Genomic DNA, 15,668 nt, shown 5'->3' with positions numbered 1-15,668 from the left:
AGTCCTCTGTGGCTATTTAAGCCAACCCCCACGGAAACTAGCCGTTAGAGTGCTTTTTCTGCCCGTTCTGAGCACTCTGCGCAGCCTGACAATATGACCGTTGGTGGGTTGGAGTCGACTCGCGCGATCAGGAGTCGACTCGGCTGTAGCGGGAGTCGACTCAAGCTTTTCCGGAGTCGACTCGGCAACTGTTCCAAATTTGAATTAAAGTTGCCTTCACGACTGGGAGTCGACTCGTCTTGACCTAGAGTCGACTCGTCAACTTCTGGAGCTGACTTGGCAATTTTGGAGTCGGCTCATCCACTGAAGTCCGTGGATCCAATTTTGAATTTTGTCCACTCGAGTCGACTCGACTGTCCTGGGAATCGACTCGAATCTCAGAGCCCGAACTCCCGATCCTCTGTCTTTTGGCTCGTCCAGTCTTGGAGTCGACTCGAACTTCCTTGGAGTCGACTCGGCTCTCAGTTTCTGAAAGATGGTCTTCTGCCTTTGACGTGAAGCTGTCTTGGAGTCGACTCGAGCTGTCTGGGAGTCGACTCGAATCTCAGAGGCAGTAACTTGGTTTTCTGTTTGTCTTGGGGTCGCAGTGTCTTGGAGTCGACTCGCGTATTGCGGGAGTCGACTCGAATCTCAGAGTCCATAAAATGCTCTCTGACTTTTTCTTTGTGTACCGCTGAGAGTCGACTCTTGCTTTCTCTGGAGTCGACTTGCCACCTATCGGAGTCGACTCGCGTTCCACTGGAGTCGACTCGAATCTCAGACCCGAAAACTGTTCTCTGACTTTTCTGCCTGTGACTGCTTGGAGTCGACTCTTACTTCCTTGGAGTCGACTCGGTGAACATCGGAGTCGACTCGCGCACTTCGGGAGTCGACTCGCTGACAGGTTCTGAGTTGAAGCTTTCTGTCCTTCTGTCTGTTCTCAGTCGGAGTCGACTCGTACTTATCTGGAGTCGACTCGAGCTCGTGCCAGTGAACTTGATACGCTTGGAGTCGACTCGTGATACTCGGGAGTCGACTCGAGTCTCAGACATTGGTTCAAACAGACTCCTTAACTTATCCAAAAATTATGAACCAAGTCTTGGGACACTTAGACAGGATTTTCACTGAAACACTCAATTGAATTCATTAGTAATCAAAAGATATACTCAAATGCTTTGAGCTCATCAAAATCAAATGGGGTTTTAATCAATCACTCCACACACTAGGACCAGTACCCCATCCTGTATGGTCATTCCTACTGCTGCGGGAGCTTTTGACATGAAACCAGGAATAATCCAATTACTCCCAAAGTTTCACGGACTTGATTCTGAAAGTCCCTATTTGCATCTTAAAGAATTTGATGAAGTATGTTCAACACTTCATTTCAATGATGTCACTGAAGAGGTAGTTAAGCTTAAGTTATTTCCTTTTTCTTTAAAAGAAAAAGCTAAATCATGGTTACACTCCTTAAGGCCTAGGACCATAGCTACTTGTCAAGAAATGACAAGAGAATTTTTAAAGAAATTCTTCCCAACACATAAAACAAACACACTTAGAAGAAATATCATGAACTTTGCACAAAAAGATGGAGAAACATTTTTTCATTGTTGGAAAAGATTCAAGGACCTTCTACTTGCTTGCCCACATCATGGATATGAAATTTGGAGGGTCATTAGTTTCTTTTATGATGGTTTGTCCTCCAATATGAGACAATTTGTAGAAATGATGTGTAATGGTGAATTCATGAGTAAGGAACCAAATGAAGCCTGGGATTATTTTGATCTTTTAGCAGAAAATGCACAAGCTTGGGATACAACAGATAAAAATGAAAAATCAAAAATAGCACCTAATGCAAAAGGAGGAATATATCTTATTAAAGATGATAATGATGTCAATGTAAAAATTGCTAATCTGACTAGGAAGGTTGAAGCCATGGAATTAAGCAAAGCCAATATAGGAAAAGCACAAACTATTGTTGAAAGTATATGTGGAATTTGCGAGAGTAATGCACATGTAACCAAGGATTGTCCTACAATCCCTGCTTTTCAAAAAGTGTTGCATGATCAAGCAAATTTCACCAATACTTATAAAAGACCATTTCCAGAAATATATAATCCTAGTTGGCGAAACCATCCTAATTTTAGCTGGAGACATGGACCCACTGCCAATGAATCTCAAGGGAATTCTATTCCTACTCCTTATGTGCCACCACATAGGAAATCCCTTGAAGATACTTTGCAAACCTTCATGCAAGGGCAGACTCAAATAAATCAGAATACAATGCAATCACTCCAAGAACTTAAAAATTCTGTAGGTAGAATTGAGGCTCAACTTAATGTTAGGGAAAGAGGGACATTTCCAGCCCAACCTCAATCTAACCCAAAGGGTCAACATGAGGTCCATGAAGCAAGTTCATCCCAACCTAAATTTGAGCAAGTTAAGTCTGTCACAACCCTTCGGAGCGGAAAAATAATTAACAAAGAAATTCCAACGAAGGTGTTAGATGTATGCCCTAGAAGCCAATCTGGCTGACACATTGTTAATTCTAGGGACATAATTTTGTACTTGACTATTTATTATTGAATAAATAAAAGGCATCTTATCATTCATATTATTTATGTGTCTATGAATCGTCCAAGAAATTAATAAGATGATGATGCATATTCTCAAGAGTTGAGAATTTGAGCCATGTATCATTAGTGATTAATTTCTAAATGCTCCTGATCAATGGATCATCACGAGGACGGTGATCGATCCGATCAGTGCACAGATCACTTTTCTTCTGGATGGACGAGACTTGAGTCCATAGTGTAGGGACACTGAAGTGATAGTGCAGGTGCTTGTTAGAGAACAAGGGTACTGAGCGTGACCAAGACAAGAAGTCACTTGGATGTCTATCCACTCGTCAGTGACTTGCTTGATGTTGCAGTAGTATGACTGGTCCTTTGACCTGCGGTGCTTCGGCTACTCACAGTGAGGTTATTGTAGTTTGACTACACGTATACATGGTCTCTAGTCATATGGGTCCTTGTAGTGTAGATTGGCTGCAGTAAGTTCACTGTAGGAGTAGGGTATGCACTTATATGGAATCTATCGACCTTGATAGAAGAGGAGTGATCCTATGTGATTTGTTAGACTGAGTTCTAAGACCTTGGCCAGGGCAGTAATATAAAGTGGAGAAAGAGTTTTCCACTATCGAACTCGAGTCAAATAAATCTTGACATATGACAGACGAAGGGGTTTGATGAGTTATCCATGACCTCCGTCCTGTAGGGATCCACGATAGAAGGACTGTATCACATGATAACTGCACCTAGAGGTTCATCATTCTATTCTGCTGGGTAGCCACTACATGCTGCTAGGTGTCACTGGTGGATGGTGGGACTCATAGGGATTATCTCGATGATCGATAAGCCCTAATGAGTAGAGTTGGAATCGTTCCGACCCATTGAAAGAAGTTTTCAATGATATTGTGATAGAGATCACAATATATCTCACTACCAGTCAGAGTAGAACCTATGGGGTCACACACACTAGAGGCATTGACCGATCCGATGGTTGAATCGTGATTAGGAATCACAAGTAATCAATTCGATTGATAATAAGCTGAAGAAGGAACAAAGAGAATTAATTAATTGGACTTAAAACAAGAGTCCTACTTGGAGTAGGATTCCTAGAGTCCTAATTGGATTAGGACTAGGAATCCTACTTGGACTGAGATTCCTACTTGGACTGGGATTCCTACTTGGACTGAGAATCCTATTTGGAGTAGGACTGGGATTCCTACTTGGAGTAGGATTCCTACAATCCTAATTAGATTAGGAGTTTTGAATTAAATTTGGATTCCTACTTGGAGTAGAATTCCTAGAGTTCTAATCGGATTAGGACTTCGAATTCAAATTAGAGTCCTAATTGGATTAGGACTAGAATTAAACAAGTCCTAATTGGATTAGGATTTCTTAAGTCCTAATTAATTATTAATCTAATGAATCAACATGACTCCTAATTGGATTAGGATTGAAGAGTTCAATTGAGTCATGGTTCATTCAAGTTCTAATTGGATTAGGACTAGCATAGATTGAACCCAATTGATTCATGATTTGGACTAAACCAAATAGGAGTCCTAGATGCCTTTATAAGGCTTTGAAAGGAGGTGCCCTAATGATAAGTGAAGCCCTCCTCCTCTCCATCATGTGGCCACCCTCCTCTCCTCTCTTTTCAGCCGCCATCATCAAAGGAAAAAAAGGAGAGGAGCCGTGTGCCTCCTTTTGGCCTTCATCCATGGTTCCAACGCAGGGAAATCAAAAGGCTGCAACTAGCCTTTTGATTCTTCTCCCTGGAGTCTTCTTCTTCTTCCTCCTCTCAAGCACAATCAAGGGTTGATTGAAAGAGAGGAGATCAGCCATCAAAACATATCTCTGCAAGGGAGCTAGCACCCCGGGGAGATTAGAGCGTTTGGATTGGTCCTCTGCTTCGTGTGGATACCCGTAGAGGCCGGGCACTTGAACGGCTTCAAGCGAACCTTCATCCTAAACCACGATCATCAGTTTGCGGTGATCATCTACCCGCACAAAGGTGAAGATCTGATCTTCCTAAAGGTTTAAAAAGTTTTAATCCTTATCTTACTACGAACGGTTCATGAAACAATGTTCATGCGATGAACGTCGATCCCGCACATGCCTCTTCCGCTGCCATCTGATTTAATTTTTGAAATATCAGCGGCATGGGCGGGTTCCCAACAGTGGTATCAGAGCCTAGGCTTCGTAGATTAAGGTAAGAATTAAATATCTAAAGGCTTATTAGATCTGAAAATTGAATGATCATGCATGCTGAAAAATTCTGCATGCAGATTTTTCAGGGTGCTGATTTTTTGCATGCTGATTTTTATGTGATAAAATGATGATTCTAATTGCATTGTTAATGGGATTACAAAGTTTATAATCATGATTAGCATGATCAGCGACCTATGTCATGATATAATCAGTTAGTTTTCAGATCTGAAAATTATAATTGTTGCATACGGTGATGATCATAGGATTCAAACCCTTTTGGTATCAAATGTAATGACCTGCGATGTGATCTGCGATGTCATGTAATCTTTCAGATGCTTGCATGCATCTTATTTGATGTTTTGAGAGGCCTGCGTGCCTCCTAAAAGGAGATGTAAATTATTTTTATTTTTATTTTATATCAGGTTGTATTTCTGTGATGTGATGTACGTCAACGATCAAGTTGAAGACATGGCATGAGATGAATAGGGGTCTAAGCGGTTGATGGCGATTGGATCAAGAGTTGGTCAAGGATCGAATCAAGGAGGCTTGGAACCAATTCAAGAGTTGAAGACCATTTGATCGATTGACGTGCATGTGCTTGTAATACGACCTAATTAGAATCCATGATCATCACCTATTTAAAGTTTAAACTTTATTTGATGCTGCGATTATAACTGCCTGTGATGTACCGTTTGCATGTGATGTGAATGCGAGTCGGGTAGATAGGTTTACATATGATGTAGCAAACCCAATTGAGATCTAAATCAAAACCTCCTCAATCAAGTCGAAAAGTGAACCGACATGAGCAAGTCATATTAGATTAATTGATCTAATTGGTGTCTAGGAAAGCATGAAAGGTGGTTACTTAATTAGGACCTTACTCTCTGAGTAAGGGGAGCCTCCCACCTGCTTACCTGGCCAATTGTTCGATTACCTCTTATGAAGGGCTCAAGTTGCAAACACTAAGACCTGATTAAACCAATATTAAGTCAATAGGTCTTCCACTGTAGTAGAGCTGCTAAGGCCTTTCTGATGTTGATTTGTCTCGGCTGGACACAGTGGTCAAGTTGCATCGGGGGGCTGGACCTCTCTATAGACATGAGATGTTGTAGAGTAAAGGTAGGGTTGGGCACCAATAACTGTTAGGTGAGGACTCAATGACGACTTTATTCCTACGGTTATACGGTGGGTCTGACTTAACTAAGAAATGAGACCAATAACTGTTAGGTGAGGTCTTCATGGCTTAGAGACCAAGTTACACTGCAACATGCTTGAGAAGCATTGTACAAGAGTTGTACACTCATCCATCTATGTGTCACCAATAACTGTTAGGTGAGGTGGCATGTAAATCGATGGGACCACAGTACCCACTAGAAACCCTAGTCGTGTGGGATTTCCGTTTTCCTACCAGGGGAGTGTAAGGAATTCGAAAAAATAGTGGGAGTTACATTTGTTCTAAAAGACCTTAGAACAAATTAGGATCAAGTACAAAAGTCTAACTAGAATCTTTACTCTCTGAGGATTATAAAGTCAGCTTCTAGACTCTTTAACTCATATCCTATAGAACAACCGTTTGACCAAATCCAATTATAAAGATTGGCTCAGCAAATTTCAAAAATAGTTTTGAATTGTGAGAAATTCGGGTATATGCTAGACCATGGAATCCCCATGTTACCAATCCGTCCGATCACTGATCAGCGTAAGACGCTTGTTAAGTGGACGAACAATGACAATAAAGTTAGGTGCTGCACAATGGCATCCATGTCCAATGCATTATAATGCCAGCATGAGAACATGAAGACTGTCAGGGACATATTAAATCACCTCCAAGAGTTGTATGGTGATCAGAGTCACGCAGCTCGGTTTGAAGTGTCCAAGAGGCTCTTCAAAGCCAAGATGCACGATGGGCAGTCTGTCCATGATCATGGTTTGACCATGATAAAGGACTTAGAGAAGCTTGAGAAGCTTGGCATGACCATGCACAAGGAATTGCAAACGGATTTGATCCCGCAATCCCTTCCAGCTTCATATGAATAGTTTATAGTAAACTACCATATGAACAAGGTTGTATGCACTAAAATAGAATTGTTAAATAAATTGGTAACTACCTTAGGGACCTTGAAGAAGTTCAAGGGGCATCGTTTTCGCTGTCGAGTTGGTTTCTACTTCCAAGAGAGAGTCTACCTGGAAGAAGAAGAAGCCTGCGAAGAAGCAGAAGACTAAGAAAATACCAAGTAAGGAAGTTTCAAGAAAAAGGCCAATTGCAAGGAAAAGTGTTTCCATTGCATCATGGACGGCCATTGGAAGAGAAACTGTCCTACATACATGGGAAGCATAAAGAACATGAAGGGTGACAAACCTTCAGAAGGTTTGTCAGATATGCTCAGGATACTTAGGGACTGTTACCTATTGCTAAAAGAAATTTGATTTCTGTATTTTATTTAGCACAGAAAGATTTTATTTATTTGAAAATTAAATTGATTCAACATAGTTTTATGATTGACAGTCTCTATCACATACATATAGATGTATCTGTGAATATATCTGAGCAAACAGTAAATACCATAGGATCTAATAGATCCAAAAATGAGATAAATCTAAAGTATTTATGGCACCTTAGGCTTGGCCATATAGAAGAAGACAGAATAAACAAATTGGAGAAACATGAGCTTTTTGGCTCATTGACTTTCGAGTCATATTTGATTTGTGAATTCTGCCTTCAAGGAAAGATGGCCAAATTATCCTTTGTAGGATACAGGGAGGTCCACTGAAATACTTATCCTAGTATACACTGATGTGTGTGGCCCATTCGATGTGCAGGCTAGGGGTTGCAATTTTTACTTCATTTTACCGATGATTACTCACGGTATGGATATGTGTATGAGACACAAATATGAAACTTTTGAAAGGTTCAAAAAGTTTAGATATGAAGTAGAAAAATAAGCACAAAAACTCATTAAGGTTCTTCGATCAGATCGAGGAAGTGAATACCTTAATGGAGAGTTCCGTGATTATCTCAAGGAGAATGGTATAGTTTCATAATGGACTCCTCCTGGTACACCTCAGCTCAATGGAGTGTCAGAGAGGAGGAATCGGACTCTATTGATATGGTCCAGTCCATGATGAGCTTCACTGATTTACCCTTGTTTCTTTAGATAGATGCCCTATTTTCAGCTATTTACTTGTTGAATAGAGTTTCCTCTAAATCCGTTCCTACCACACCGTATGAGATATAGCATGGTAAGAAACCAAGTCTTGGTCATCTCAAGATTTGGGGATGTCCGGCCCACGTCAAGAGACTACAGGTGGACAAACTAGAGGCTAGGACCATAAGTGCTCGTTTTATAGGATATCCTAAAGAGTCATTAGGATACAATTTTTTCGTCTCAGAGGAGCACAATGTGTTTGTGAGCCGTCATGTCATCTTCTTGGAAAACCAGTTTATCCTTGATAGAGGCAGTGGGAGGAAAATTGAGCTTGAAGAGAAAGTCTCTGAAAAGCAACGAGTCAATGGATCCTATTGAACCATTCATACAGAGCCAGTACACGATGTCCCTCGACCACCTCGTAGATTCTAGTAGGGTCTCCCATCCTGCCCGATAGATACTTAGGTATACTCGAAGAGGGATACCGAGGAAATGTTCCTAGTGGGAGATAGGGATCACATACAGGATCCCAAAACTACAACGAGGCGATATTGATATCGATTCCGAGAAATGGCTGGAAGCTATGAAGTCAGAGTTAGACTCCATGCATTTCAACCAAGTCTGGACCTTAGTAGATCCACCAGAAGGTATTGTACCTATTGGATGCAAATGGATCTACAAAAGAAAGATAGGTTCGGATGGAGAGGTAGAGACCTATAAGGCAAGGCTTGTGGCGAAAGGGTATAGTCAGCGCGAAGGCATTGACTATCAGGAGACCTTTTCACCTGTAGCCATGCTAAAATCCATCGAACATTGCTTGCCATTGCAGCATTTCATGATTATGAAATCTGGCAGATAGATGTGAAAACTGCTTTTCTGAATGGATATCTTGATGAAGATATCTATATGGAACAACCTTTGGGTTTCACTTCCAGTGATGGAGATCACTAGGTCTGCAAGCTGCAAAGGTCATCTATGGACTAAAGCAAGCATCTCGGAGTTGGAACACTCGTTTTGATGACGCAATCAAAACGTTTGATTTCATCAAAAACGAAGAGGAACCGTCGTGTTTACAAAAAGGGTTAGTGGGAGTGCTGTCGTATTTTCTCGTACTGTACGTGGACGACATCCTCCTGATAGGGAATGATATTCCTCGGTCAAGGTCTGGTTGTCAAAAAGGTTCTCCATGAAAGACCTTGGAGAAGCATCCTATATTTTGGGAATAAAGGTCTATAGAGATAGATCTAAAAGGATGCTTGGCCTATCACAGAAGATGTACATAGAGAAGTGCTGAAAGGTTCAGCATGGAAAACTCTAAAAAAGGGGTCTCTTACCCCTAAGGCATGGAATTAATCTCTCCAAGAAAATGTGCCCCCAACACATCTGAAGAGATTCAACGCATGAGCAAGATTCCCTATGCATCAGCAATAGGGAGCCTCATGTATGCCATGCTATGTACATGACTTGATATAGTACATGCTGTGAATGTCACGAGTATATGTCAATCAGATCCAGGCAAGAAGCACTGGATAGCTGTGAAGAACAGTCTTAAGCACTTGAGAAGAACTAAGGACATGTTCTTGGTCTTTAGAAGAAGATCAGAGTTGAAGGTAGAAGGATGCACACATATTGATGATAGAAAGTCTACATCAGAATATGTGCAATGGTGGTTCAGTAAATTGGAAGAAATCCAAACAACCGATCATTATAGATTCTACCTTAGTAGCTGAATGTTTAAGCCGTCTCTAAGGGTGCAGTGGAAATCTTTTGGTTTAAAAGGTTCATTGCATAGTTAGGTGTAATGTCATCAGATGTCATAACACTCTACTGCGATAACAAAGGCACCATAGCACTAGCTAAGGAGCCAAAGGTCTCACCAGAAATCGAAGCACATAGAGCCGGCAGTTTAACCTAATAAGCGACTACCTCGAAAGAAAATAAGTAGAGGATCAGAGAGTAGACTCCACAGAAAATGTGGCGGACCCATTCACTAATCAGCTAAGTCGGGCAGAAAACTAAAACGCATCTTGAGAAGATGGGGGCTTAGGTTTATGGCTGATTGGCTTTAGTGCAAGTGGGAGATTGTTAGATGTATGCCCTAGAAGCCAATCTGGCTGACACATTGTTAATTCTAGGGACATAATTTTGTACTTGACTATTTATTATTGAATAAATAAAAGGCATCTTATCATTCATATTATTTATGTGTCTATGAATCGTCCAAGAAATTAATAAGATGATGATGCATATTCTCAAGAGTTGAGAATTTGAGCCATGTATCATTAGTGATTAATTTCTAAATGCTCCTGATCAATGGATCATCACCGAGGACGGTGATCGATCCGATCAGTGCACAGATCACTTTCTTCTGGATGGACGAAGACTTGAGTCCATAGTGTAGGGACACTGAAGTGATAGTGCAGGTGCTTGTTAGAGAACAAGGGTACTGAGCGTGACCAAGACAAGAAGTCACTTGGATGTCTATCCACTCGTCAGTGACTTGCTTTGATGTTGCAGTAGTATGACTGGTCCTTTGACCTGCGGTGCTTCGGGCTACTCACAGTGAGGTTATTGTAGTTTGACTACACGTATACATGGTCTCTAGTCATATGGTCCTTGTAGTGTAGATTGGCTGCAGTAAGTTCACTGTAGGAGTAGGGTATGCACTTGTATGGAATCTATGGGACCTTGATAGAAGAGGAGTGATCCTATGTGATTGTTAGACTGAGTTCTAAGACCTTGGCCAGGACAGTATATAAAGTGGAGAAGAGTTTTCTACTATCGAACTCGAGTCAAATAATCTTGACATATGGACAGACGAAGGGGTTTGATGAGTTATCCATGACCTCCGTCCTGTAGGGATCCACGATAGAAGGACTGTATCACATGATAACTGCACCTAGAGGTTCATCATTCTATTCTGGCTGGGTAGCCACTACATGCTGCTAGGTGTCACTGGTGGACTGGTGGGACTCATAGGGATTATCTGGATGATCGATAAGCCCTAATGAGTAGAGTTGGAATCGTTCCGACCCATTGAAAGAAGTTTTCAATGATATTGTGATAGAGATCACAAATATATCTCACTACCAGTCAGGAGTAGAACCTATGGGGGTCACACACACTAGAGGCATTGACCGATCCGATTGTTGAATCGTGATTAGGAATCATAAGTAATCAATTCGATTGATAATAAGCTGAAGAAGGAACAAAGAAAATTAATTATTGGGACTTAAAACAAGAGTCCTACTTGGAGTAGGATTCCTAGAGTCCTAATTGGATTAGGACTAGGAATCCTACTTGGACTGAGATTCCTACTTGGACTGGGGATCCTACTTGGACTGGGAATCTATTTGGAGTAGGGACTGGGGATTGCCTACTTTGGAGTAGGATTCCTACCAAATCCTGAATTAGATTAGGAGTTTTGGGGAATTAAATTTGGATTCCTACTTGGAGTAGAATTTCCTAGTAGGTTGCTAATCGGATTACGGACTTCGAATTCAATTAGAGTGCCTAATTGGATTTAGGACTAGAATTAACACAAGGTCCTAATTGGATTAGGGATTCTTTAAGTCCTATTAATTATTAATGCTAATGAATCAAGCATGACTGCCTAATTCTGGATTAGGATTTGAAAGAGTTCCAATTGAGTCATGGTTCATATCAAGGTTAATTGGATTAGGGCAACTAGGCATAGATTGAACCCAATTGGATTCATGATTTGGACTAAAAGCCAAAATAGGAGTCCTAGATGCCGGTTGATAATAAGGCTTTGAAAGGAGGTGCCTAATGATAAGTGAAGCCCTCCCTCCTCTCCATCACGTGGCCACCCTCCTCCTCCTCTCTTTTCAGCCGCCATCATCAAAGGAAAAAAAGGAGAGGCCGTGGTGTGCCTCCTTTTGGCCTTCATCCATGTTCCAACGCAGGGAAATCAAAAGGCTGCAACTAGCCTTTTGATTCTTCTCCCTGGAAGTCTTCTTCTTCTTCCTCCTCTCAAGCACAATCAAGGGTTGATTGAAAGAGAGGAGATCAGCATCAAACATATCTCTGCAAGGGAGCTAGCACCCCGGGGAGATTAAGAGCGTTTGGATTGGTCCTCTGCTTGTCGTGTGGATACCCGTAGAGGCCGGGCACTTGAACGGCTTCAAGCGAACCTTCATCCTAACCACGATCATCAGTTGCGGTGATCATCTACCTCCGCACAAAGGTGAGATCTGATCTTCCTAAAAGGTTTAAAAAGTTTTTAATCCTTATCTAAACTACGAACGGTTCATGAAAACAACGTTTCATGCGATGAACGTCGATCCCGCACATGCCTCTTCCGCTGCCATCTGATTTAATTTTTGAAATATCAGCGGCACGGACGGGTTTCCAACAGAAGGATGACAGACCTAAAAAAATCCATTGAGAAAAGGGATGAAAATAATACTGAACAAGATGATCCAATACCTTAGTCATAAAATAGTTGCTCCATTCCCTCAGCGTTTGCTTGCAGCTAAAAAAGGAGTACCTGATCAAGAAATTTTGGATATCTTTAAACAAGTAAAGATTAACATTCCTCTATTAGATGCCATTAAGCAGATCCCATCTTATGCCAAATTTTTAAAAGATCTTTGTACCATAAAGCGAAAGCTTTATGTACAAAAGAAAGCTTTTCTAACTGAACAGGTGAGTGCTATTCTCAAACACAACACCCACCTAAGTATAAAGATCCTGGTTGTCCTACCCATATCTTGTATCATAGGAAACTTCAGGATACAACGAGCCCTTCTTGATTTAGGTGCAAGTGTTAACTTACTGCCCTATTCAGTTTATGAAACAGTTAGGACTTGGTGAATTAAAACCCACTAAGGTTACTCTCCAACTTGCCGATCGATCTATAAAGATACCAAGAGGAATAGTCGAGGATGTACTTTCTCCAAATTGATAAATTCTACTTTCCAGTCGACTTCATAGTATTAGATACCCAGCCTGTCATGAACTGTACCACTCCAATACTGTCATTCTAGGCCGCCCATTTCTAGCTACTTCCAATGCTTTTGATTAACTGTCAAAATGGAAATAATGAAAATGTCATTCGGCAATATGACTATAGATTTTAATATATTTAACATTTGTAAACAACCCGATAATGATAACGAAAATGATGAAATTCATGGAGTTAATCTGATCGACTCCATTGTAGAGGATGCTCTTGTCCCATCTCTTTCTTCTAATCCTTTAAAACATGCCTAATCATTTTTGAAAATACAGATATCAACCAAAACTTTAGAGAAATCAGTGCTATATTAGATTCAGCTCCTTTGTTGGATACAGATAGGTGGAAATCTCGTTTTGAAGAATTGCCCACACGCAACAATAGTCCTCTACCATCTAGTGTTCAAGCACCCTAAACTTGAGCTAAAGCCTTTTGCCATCTGAGCTCAAGTTACGCATACCTTGGTCAAGAAGAGACTTTTCCTGTGATCATATCATCCCAACTCGAACAAAGTCAAAACTAAAATTATTGGAAATTTCTCAAAGAGCATAAGGGAGCAATAGGTGGACAATTGCTGATATCAAGGGAATTAATCCCTCAATTTGCACTCATAGAATCCACTTAGAAGCTGATGCCAAACCTTCTCGTCAACCTCAACGTCGATTAAACCCAAACATGAAGGATGTGGTTAGAGCAGAAGTTCTGAAACTTCTGGATGCGGGTATGATCTACCCAATTTCAGATAGTAAATGGGTAAGTCCAACCCAAGTGGTCCCGAAAAAATCTGGTGTTACTGTAGTCAAAAATGCTAACAATGAATTAGTTCCAACTAGGGTCCCCAATAGTTGGCGTGTATGCATTGATTATAGGAAACTTAATTCTGTCACTAGGAAGGATCATTTTCCTCTACCTTTTATTGATCAAATTTTAGAAAGGTTAGCAGGTCATAAATATTATTGCTTTCTAGATGGCTATTCAGGTTACAACCAAATTGGCAATTGATCCTGAAGATCAGGAAAAAGACCACTTTTACATGTCCTTTTGGCACATTTGCTTACAAGAGAATGCCTTTTGGATTATGTAATGCTCCTGCAACCTTCCAAAGATGCATGCTCAGTATTTTCCTCCGACATGGTTGAGTGCTTTTTGGAAGTCTTCATGGATGATTTTTCAGTTTTTGGCTCATCTTTTGAAATTGTGTGGACCATTAAGACTAGTCTTAATTCGGTGTTGAGGGAGAAGAATCTAATCTTAAACTGGAAAAAGTGCCATTTCATGGTAACTTAGGGGAATTGTTCTCGGGCATGTTCATTTCATCTGAAGGAATTGAAGTAGACAAGGCTAAAATTGACTTAATTGCTAACTTACCCAACCCAAAACTATCAAAGATATACGCTCATTTTTGGGTCATTGCAGGATTTTATAGGAGATTCATTAAAGATTTTAGCCTCAATATCTAAACCCTTATGTAATCTCCTTCAAAAGGAAATCCAATTTGTGTGGTCTGAAGAATGTCAAAAAGCTTTTGATAAACTCAAAAGCTTGCTGACCTCTGCTCCCATCATGCAAACCACCTGACTGGTCACTTCCTTTTGAAATTATGTGTGAATGCCAGTGAATATGCAGTTGGGGTGTAGTTCTTAGGGCAAAGAAAAGAAAGAAAGCCTTATGTTATCTACTATGCAAGTAAGACTTAAATAGTGCACAAAGAATTACACCACTACGGAAAAGGAAACTACTTGCCGTAGTATTTGCACTAAGACAAATTTAGGTCTTACTTGATTGGATCCAAAATCATTATCTACACTGACCACGCTGCCCTTAAGTACCTTCTTTTCAAAAAAGGATGCTAAGGCGCGTGTTGGTTAGGTGGAATCCTTCTGCTCCAAGAATTTTTTCTAGAAATAAGAGATAAAAAGGGGTAGAAAATGTAGTAGCTGATCACTTGTCCCGTCTGACTCTTTCAGATTCCTTAGACAATTCACCCATAAAAGACACTTTCCCTGATGAGCAACTGTTTGAGATCACATCTTCACCCTGGTTTGCAGACATTGCAAATTTTTTAGTCACAGGTGAACTACCAAGGTCATTGGAATAAACAAGACAAAAAATTTTTTGACTGAAATAAAAAATTTTTCTGGGATGATTTTTATCTTTTCAAATACTGCCCAGACCAAATTATTAGGAATGTGTACCTAATGACGAATTTATTAGTGTTCATTTCCTTTGTCATTCTGAAGCTTGCGGTGGTTCATTTCTCTGGTAAGAAAACGGCTTGCAAAATTTTACAGTGCGGTTTCTATTGGCCCACCTTGTTTAAAGAATCCCATAACTTTTGCAAAGCTTGCGAGCGTTGTCAAAAGTTAGGTGGGATAACTCGTAGGAATATGATGCCTCTCAACCCAATTTTAATTATCGAAATATTTGATTGTTGGGGAATAGATTTTATGGGCCCCATTTCCTCCTTCATTCGGAAATTTGTACATCTTAGTAGCTGTGGATTATGTCTCCAAATGGGATTGAGCAATTCCTTGCAAACATAATGACTACAAAACTGTTCTAAAATTTTTAAAGGAAAACATTCTTTCCAGATTTGGAATGCCTTCGAGCCATCATCAGTGATGGGGGTTCACACTTCTGTAATAAGCCTTTTGAGGCTTTAATGCGAAAATATGGGATCACCCATAAAGTCGGCCACCCCTTATCATCCACAGACAAGTGGACAAGTTGAAGTATCCAATCGATCAATTAAGAATATTCTGAAAAAAACGGTTAACCCAAATCGCAAAGACT

General features: G+C 40.5%; 1 non-coding gene across 1 annotated transcript; it reads right to left on the bottom strand.

The window, feature by feature from the left end:
• Positions 1 to 1,527: 1,527 nt before the first annotated feature.
• On the bottom strand, positions 1,528 to 1,634 carry LOC120105032. Its single transcript, XR_005507415.1, has one exon. It is a non-coding gene; the product is annotated as a small nucleolar RNA R71 (small nucleolar RNA).
• Between the last annotated feature and the right edge of the window lie 14,034 nt (positions 1,635 to 15,668).

This window comes from Phoenix dactylifera, unplaced genomic scaffold (assembly GCF_009389715.1).
Source record: "Phoenix dactylifera cultivar Barhee BC4 unplaced genomic scaffold, palm_55x_up_171113_PBpolish2nd_filt_p 000178F, whole genome shotgun sequence".
Lineage (NCBI taxonomy): Eukaryota > Viridiplantae > Streptophyta > Magnoliopsida > Arecales > Arecaceae > Phoenix > Phoenix dactylifera.
The sequence above is the reverse complement of the archived record's forward strand: the minus strand, read 5'-3'. Positions and strand labels throughout refer to the sequence as shown.